Below are 8,191 nucleotides of genomic sequence, written 5' to 3' on the forward strand. Positions count from 1 at the left end.
TGTTCTTCATTCCAAACAATCAGCTGTTGTGAGTGAGAGTTGAAGGTCTTAAGGTCACTTAAAGAATCACCAACACAGACAGCAAGAAAAGGTGATTTTTAATATAGATTTATTAAAGTGTCACTAAACAGAATTTGATGGAAAGATTACCTCTGTTACTTATTATGTGGAAGGGGAGTGTAGGGGTTGGAAATAGATGGGAGTGATTTACACAGGGATCAAGGGAAATGACTGATACAGGGATAGAGCAGACTGAGTTTGGGACAGACTGGAATGACTTGCACAAGGATCAGGGAAACAAAGACCCTCCCACTGAGTCACGAGGCTCAGAGTGGATCCCCTTGCTTTCCAAACTCCTCAGCAAGTAGTCTAGGTGCAGCTGAATCCACTCCTAGTCCCAGACTTGGTCAACAATTTACAACTAAGGAGTTTACGTGTAAGTATTTCAGTGTAGTGCTTTAGTTATGGGTCTGGCATGATTTGAAATAGTAGTAAATTAAGATTGTTTAACACTATTATAACAATTCACAAAATTAAATTATATTATTTTCTAATAACTTAATCAATAATCAGTTATAATCAATACAGGGGTTCAAGTAAAAATCTAACCAAGTTTCTAAACTAAATTGCACGTGCACACACACAGATACAGAGGTTAGCCTGATAAGATGTGAAATTTTGGTACCTGATTTCACTGAGTCAGTTGTATTATCCCCCCTGATTACCCAACAGTCAAATTGTAACAGCCCAATACTATTTGATTTCCCCCTGTACCTAAGAGAAGTGGCTGGCTACTTCTTCAGTCGGGTGAGCCAGCTCCCCTTGTGAGACACATCAGATGTAGGCAGCAGCTTGGTGCCATTCTGGGGAGCTCTGAGGGACCTCCATCTTAAGGCCAGTGTTTATAGGATCCCAAGATGATTGACTTTGGTCTGCACTTTTCCATGACAGCCATTATTTGGTTTAGGTAATCTCTGGGAACTTTCAGAGTGGGCTTGTGTTCTGAGCAGGAGAGGTCCCAGGTATGTTCTGCAAACACAGTTTCAGGAAGAGTTTGGGAGTGCCTCATCACCCCAAATCACTGCACTAGGACAAAAAGGCACCAAATCACCCAGGCTCACTGCTCCAGTAGGTCAAATACTGCCACGTTTTATCAGCCTGCTGCACTTGCTACTGAAACACCAACAATGTCAGGCCCTTGTAGCTAAAGCAAGAACAGAGCTGGCTGGTGTTGATGTCACAGTGTGGCTCAGGGGGGTCCGCACCACCACACCAACCCACTGTTTGATTTTAAAGACGGCCAAGTACAGGTCCAAAGCATATAGGGCCTGAATGAAAGGCCCCCTGTAACCAGAAAGAAAATGCCATTGCTGTAGCGGGTGATGGCGTAGGTCTGTAATGTTTCTTTGAGAAAATGTCAATTAAAAGATTATATAACAGAATAAGCTGCCAAATTTCATATGGAAAACTGATTTCTAAAGCATCATTATGCTTAGCTGCTACAAATAACCATCACAGAAAAGCCCCCAGCTTTGCTCAGATCTAACTCCGTATCTTAAGCCTCTCAGAGAAAAACTGCACTCCCACCCTCTGTCGTGGTCAGGGGACAACAGGACAACAAAGAAGCAGCCACATGGACACTCACTCAGCTTCCGCCTCACACACACTCTGGGATGAGGAGGACAAAGCCCAACTAGAAGCTCATGGGTCGAGACAAAGGACAAGGAGGGTTCTTCACCGATTAAGGTCCTGAGGAAAACAGACTCAACTTGGGGAAAAAAATAGCAATTTCACACTAAGCAAACACACCCAGGACACAGACACACACAGAGCAGGGCTTGCATATGTTACCCCACCCCTCCCTTCTTCCCGGGCCCCAATCCCTTGTTTCCCGGTTTCTCTCCCTCCTTCCCCCCAGCAGCACAGGGGGACAGGGGATGGGGTTTAGAGTCAGTTCACAGGCTGGTGGTTCCTGCTGCTCCTTCCTCCTCAGGAAGAAGGATTCCTTACAGTCCTGCCCTGCTTCCTCACGGGATCCCTCCCATGGGAAAGACTCCTCCACAAACCTCTCCTTCCTGAGTCCTTCCCATGAGGTCGGGAGCTGCTCCAGCCTGGGCTTCCCACAGAGTCACGGGGGCTTCGGGAACAAACTCCCCTGGCACCGGGGTCTTCCAAAGCTAAGCAACCAAAGTCCACTGGCAGCAAATCCACTGGCCACAAAATCCAAGTCCCCTGGCCACAAAATCCAAGTCCCCTGGCCAAGTTCACCCCTCCTGGCGCCTTCAGGGAATGTCCCACCACGTTCCTCCATGAGTGCAGGGGCACAGCTGCCATCTCGCCATGGGCTGCAGGGAAACTTCTGCTTGGGCACCTTCCCACCAACCACAGGCACTGCTCTGCCTCTCCAGCTCTGCTGCTTTCTTACTCCTTGCCCTGCTCAGGTTCCTTTGTATGTTAATCACAGAGATGCATCCATTGCCTCTCTAATGGCTCCTTGGCTGGCTGGTTTTAGAGCTAGAGGAGCTTCTCAGCTTCAAACCAAAGCCACCTGTGAGATTCCTCCCCCAACACAAAAAAAAATAATAAACAACCAAACCAGCACACCCTCAAAAGGAAAAAAAAAGTGTTTGCCATCATTATGACAGCTCAGAACAAGGCATAAAGAGGAAAGAAATTGTTGCCTGAACTCTTCTATGGGAAAGGGAAAAGGCAGTTGCCACTGGGGCTTGTCTGCAAGGAAAACCACCACTGCCATGGGAACAGTGAACTAGGGTGGGGTTTGCTGTGAAAAGGAAGCTATGAGCAACCAAAATTAGTTAAATCTTGTAAGAGCAGTGTTTGGAGAAGTTTTGGGAATTATAAGGGGTTTGCCACAAAATTCCTTTCAACGTAAGTGTTGAGAGATAAATAGTATCTGGTGGAAACACCAGTTCAGCAAAAGATTGAGTACTTCATGTAAAGATAAATATAAAATAAAACCTGAAAGCAAGTATAATCTGCAAACATCCCAAGAGTCCTTTCAGATACCTCTTTGCATGGTTTTACTGCTTATTTGACTCAAGAAACCATCATACCAAATCAGTTCCCATTTTTCTCATCTAGGAACAGGTCAGATTTTTTTTCCCCCAAAAAAAGTGCTGCAGCAGAAAAACAAATAAATAAATATTCCCCACCTTCCTGTTTAGCTAGAAGATGTTCTGGTGCTATACCATGGACTTCAACAGATGCTCTTAACTACACAAGTGTTTTCCTGAACCACAGTTAGGAAGAGAAAATGGGAAACAGCAGTAGAATGCTAGTTATAACCTACTGAAGTCACTGGAGAAAGCCTGGCACTACCATGGCTGAATTTGGTCGAGCACATATATTTGCTGAGGGTTTATTTTAAAATATTAGAGACTATTAAAAGGACAAAATTAGTGTACTTAGACATATTCTTGTCTCAGAATGCTGTGTGCAGGTTCTGAAGTGACAAGCTTGATAAAATCTCTCAAGTTGAGCTGTGGCATCTTGTACTCTTTAGAGGCACAGGGAAAACTATCTCTCAAAGCAAGAGTAATAAATTTTGGATATGAAAAATATTTAGCTCCCAGGACAGTAGCTATGCATGCATATAGAAGTAGAACTGAGAAGCACATTCATCTGACCAACTTCATGCTAGCTCTGGGCCCAAGGGTGGGAAACCTCCTTGTTGAGGGTCAAAGAGACCATCTAGCCCCATTACCACTCATCTAAAAATGAAAAGAATCCCACAACATGAAATTAAGTCACAGATTACAGCCAGCCAACAGCCAATATTTCCCATCCTTGCCCTAGACAAAGCTTTGTCAAGCATGAACTTTATCATCTTGTCTGCAACTGTAAAGTCTAATGCACATATATATATTACGCTGTAAAAATTGCATTTTCCATAGCATACTACAGGTACTGAAATGGCCCACACTTTTGTATGTACTGTTCTGCTCATAGACTTGTCTACAGAATGCAAGGTGTAAAGACTTTCTGCAGATTTAGAAGAAAAAAAAGCATAACTTAAAGATTTAACTACCATACAGATTTCAAGATGAGGCAAGAATTGTTCCAGTCTTCCTAATGCAATTCCTTTAATTGCTTGATTTATAAAATAAGAAAAATAATGCTCACATGCTCACTTTTCTACTTCACTGGGCTACTGTGAAGACCTTACATACAGTACATTGAATATGCAAAACAGTATTTAACTGTGATATTTGATCTCGCATTCAGTAATCAGAAAAACATGTTCCTTTACATTCCATCTAGTTTTATTGGAAAATTATTTGCTTCAGAAAATTTGTTTCTGGCACTTAAAAAAACTGCATTGTGTGATGACTTTGTTTTATTCTCATCATTTATTGGCTTGTTAAGCCGTTTCATTTAGTATTAATGAAGCAAACCATATTGTTTAATGCTTTGATGCTGCCCAACGTATTATTGGTCTGCAGAACAGGTTGCTTTTAATACATCTCTTTTAAAAAACATGACATTATTTAATTTTTATTACGTAAGTGTTCAAAGAATGCTTTCTCAGGACAAGTAATGTATAGATTAACTATTACTACAACAGCTTCTAAAATCACTGCTGTTTTCCAGAGCATTGGCCTAAGACATCACAGCAAGAATTTTATGAGCTCTTGTGTTTGGGACAACTACTGTGATTTATCCACACTACAATATCCCTCTTCAACAGCCAAATGCAGTGCAGTGCAACAAGGTCACTGAAGTGTCACTATGCTGGAATGCCATGTTTATTAATATGAGAATGTTCCAGGCAGTAGTTTTCCAACGAAAGAGACAGTGTAGCTTTGGGGGCAACCTCTGCTTGAACAAAGCTCCTTGTTGTCCTTGTCAAGAGAAAGTTACTCTTCTGATTCTTATGAGACTGTATGATACAGGCTGAAGCAAGCCAAGCTGCTTCCGGGAAATCACAGGATACTAGGGGTTGGAAGGGACCTCTGAAGATCTTTGAGTCAAACCTCCCTGACAGAGCAGGACCAAAAAAACTAGGGCAGATCACTCAGAAAGGCATCCAGACAGGTCTTGAAAGTCTCCAAAGAAGGAGACTCCACAACCTCTCTTGGAAGCCTATTCCAGTGCTCTGTAACACTCAGTAAAGTTCTTCCTCATGTTGAGGTGGAATTTCCTGTGTTTGAGTTTGAATCCATTGCTCCTCGTCCTACCACAGGTCACAAGTGAAAAGAGCTTGTCCCTCCCTTCTTGATGCCCAGCCCTCATGTATTTAGAGACATTAATCAGATCCCCCCTCAGTCTTCTCCTCTCTAGACTGAGAAGCCCCAATACTGTAATGCTCTTTTATGACTACTACCAACCTGCTGGTAGTAGTACCAAACTGTGTGATGACAGGCTGGAAGGGAGGGCAGGCTTGAGAAGTGGGCTTGTGCAAACTGCATGAAGTTCAACCAGGCCAAGTGTAAGGTTCTGCCCCTGGATTGGGGCAATCCCAAGCAAAAATACAGGCTGCGTGGAGAATGGATCAAAAACAGCCCAGAGGAGAAAGACTTAGGGGTGATGGTGCATGAGAAGCTCAAGATGAGCCAGCAATGTGTGCTGGCAGCACAGAAAACCAACCGTATCCTGGTTTGCACCAAAAGAAGAGCGGGCAGCAGGTCAAGGGAGGTGATTCTCTTCTTTTACTTGGTTCTTGTGAGACCCCACCTGGAGCACTGTGTCCAGCTCTGAAGCTCCCAAGAAGGACATGGAGCTCCTGAAGAAAGTCCAGAGGAGGGCCACAAAGATGATGAGAGGGCTGGAGCACCTCTCTTATGAAGACAGGCTGAGAGGGTTGGGGTTGTTCATCCTGGAGAAGAGAAGGCTCTGAGGAGACCTTAAAGCAGCCTTTCAGTGCCTGAAGGGGCTACAGGAAAGCTGGGGTTGGAGTTTTTACAAGGGCGTGTAGGGGTAGGATGAGGGGGAGTGGGCAATCCCAAGCAAAAATACAGGCTGCGTGGAGAATGGATCAAAAACAGCCCAGAGGAGAAAGACTTAGGGGTGATGGTGCATGAGAAGCTCAAGATGAGCCAGCAATGTGTGCTGGCAGCACAGAAAACCAACCGTATCCTGGTTTGCACCAAAAGAAGAGCAGGCAGCAGGTCAAGGGAGGTGATTCTCTTCTTTTACTTGGTTCTTGTGAGACCCCACCTGGAGCACTGTGTCCAGCTCTGAAGCTCCCAAGAAGGACATGGAGCTCCTGAAGAAAGTCCAGAGGAGGGCCACAAAGATGATGAGAGGGCTGGAGCACCTCTCTTATGAAGACAGGCTGAGAGGGTTGGGGTTGTTCATCCTGGAGAAGAGAAGGCTCTGAGGAGACCTTAAAGCAGCCTTTCAGTGCCTGAAGGGGCTACAGGAAAGCTGGGGTTGGAGTTTTTACAAGGGCGTGTAGGGATAGGATGAGGGGTAGTGGATTAAAACTGGAGGAAGGGAGATTTAGGTTAGACATTAAGAAGAAATTTAGTGTGAGGGTGGTAAGACACTGGAACAGGTTGCCCAGGAAAGTTATGGAAACCCCATCCCTGGCAGTATTCCAGGCCAGGTTGGATGGGGCTTTGAACAACCTGATCTAGTGGGAGGTGTCCCTGCTCATGCTGGGGGTTTGGGACTAGATGATCTTTAAGGTCCCTTCCAACCCAAACCATTGTATGATTCTATGAATTGTTTACTTCAAGACTATTTCTTCCTGAATGATTCTCTGCTTCTGTTACACCATTGTATGAAAGATATTTTTGTTTGACATTTCATACAGGCCTATGAGAGTAATATACTTCATGCATCACTTTAGCATTTAATTTCAAGACACTAAAAGGTAAACTTCATTCAACCCCATCGTGGTTATCTAGAAGTCTGCAAGTCCACACTGGTTAGGAGAGCTCCTTCATACAACTGCTCCAGCAAAGCTCTGCACTTTCCATTGCTAAGGCTGCCTCCTCACCCACAGCACAGAGCCCTTTTGACCAGTTTCTCTCTTTCACTTTACAAACAGATTTTTTTCTTTTTCTTTTTTAAACACAGGGAACCCCCACAATGGTTATTTTAAATTTAATAATAGTTGTTCAGCAACCCAATGACAGACAGAAAACCATGAGATGGAAATCAGCTAAACAAGTCTATAATCAGTTTGGGGGATCACTAGGGAAAGTACTCAAAGCAAGCATGAAAACTTGCTTACAGAAATTGTTAAATGAGACAAAAATATTGCAAGCTTGAAAAGTCTTTCTGTGACTTACAGCTGTAATGCTGAATCCTTCCTTACCCTCCCAAAGATGTATGTAGATGCACTATAGTTTCAAATTCCTTGTAGTAAGATGCAATGGGGAAAGGGTTGTATTGCCATACAGTGTATTAGCAAAAATACTCTCACTATCTTCCTTAAGTTCATCGTCTGGCCTTACAGATGTTAACTATTCTACTGCCATCCCTTCAGCTCTTAAGCACACTATCTCCTCCCACAAGTATCAGTAATAAATTAGACCCTGGATGCAGCACAACTGTGTATGAATAGAATGGGCCTAATCTTCCCAGTCATCACTAAAGAAAGTATGAGGAACACAAAAACAGTCAGCATGTTTGTATTTAGATATTTCATTTGGAAGCTTGATTTGAAGGGCACAAAAATGAAAAATCTGGCTTAAAGCCATGGATACATAGCCACTTAATTCAGGAATGAACCTGCTGGTGCTGAGTCAGTCCCACTGCCTCACTACTTGCAGCAAGGCTGATGCCTGTGCAGCCACATCACAACCTGCTTCACAGAGTTGATCTCTCCAAGGAGTGACCCACCCAGGCAGAAGAAAAGCACCCTCAACTTGAGCTTTAGCATGAGAGAAACAGCACAAACAAGAAGAGGGAACTGGGAATTTTTCTGGCGATAGCAGCAGTTGGATTAAAATGACTGTTTAATCATGGTCCTTCACCTTAGACATAGGGCCAAAAGATGCAACGCAGCCTGCGCTCATCAAATGCTGCCAAGGGACCGAAATGGAGAGGACCCCACTTCTCCTGATCTCATCCACGCACTCTTGTCTCTTCCCTTTTCCTGTTTTGATATTCACCTCTCAACAAGTCAGTTCAGCTCCCTGAACTTGAAGAAAACCAATTCTGCAAAAATGAGTTAATAGCTAAAAGCTGGGTCAGAATAATCGTGTAGTAAACTGAGAAG

This window comes from Chaetura pelagica, unplaced genomic scaffold, assembly GCF_000747805.2.
Source record: "Chaetura pelagica isolate M959 unplaced genomic scaffold, ChaPel_1.0 scaffold360, whole genome shotgun sequence".
In the NCBI taxonomy this organism is placed as follows: domain Eukaryota; kingdom Metazoa; phylum Chordata; class Aves; order Apodiformes; family Apodidae; genus Chaetura; species Chaetura pelagica.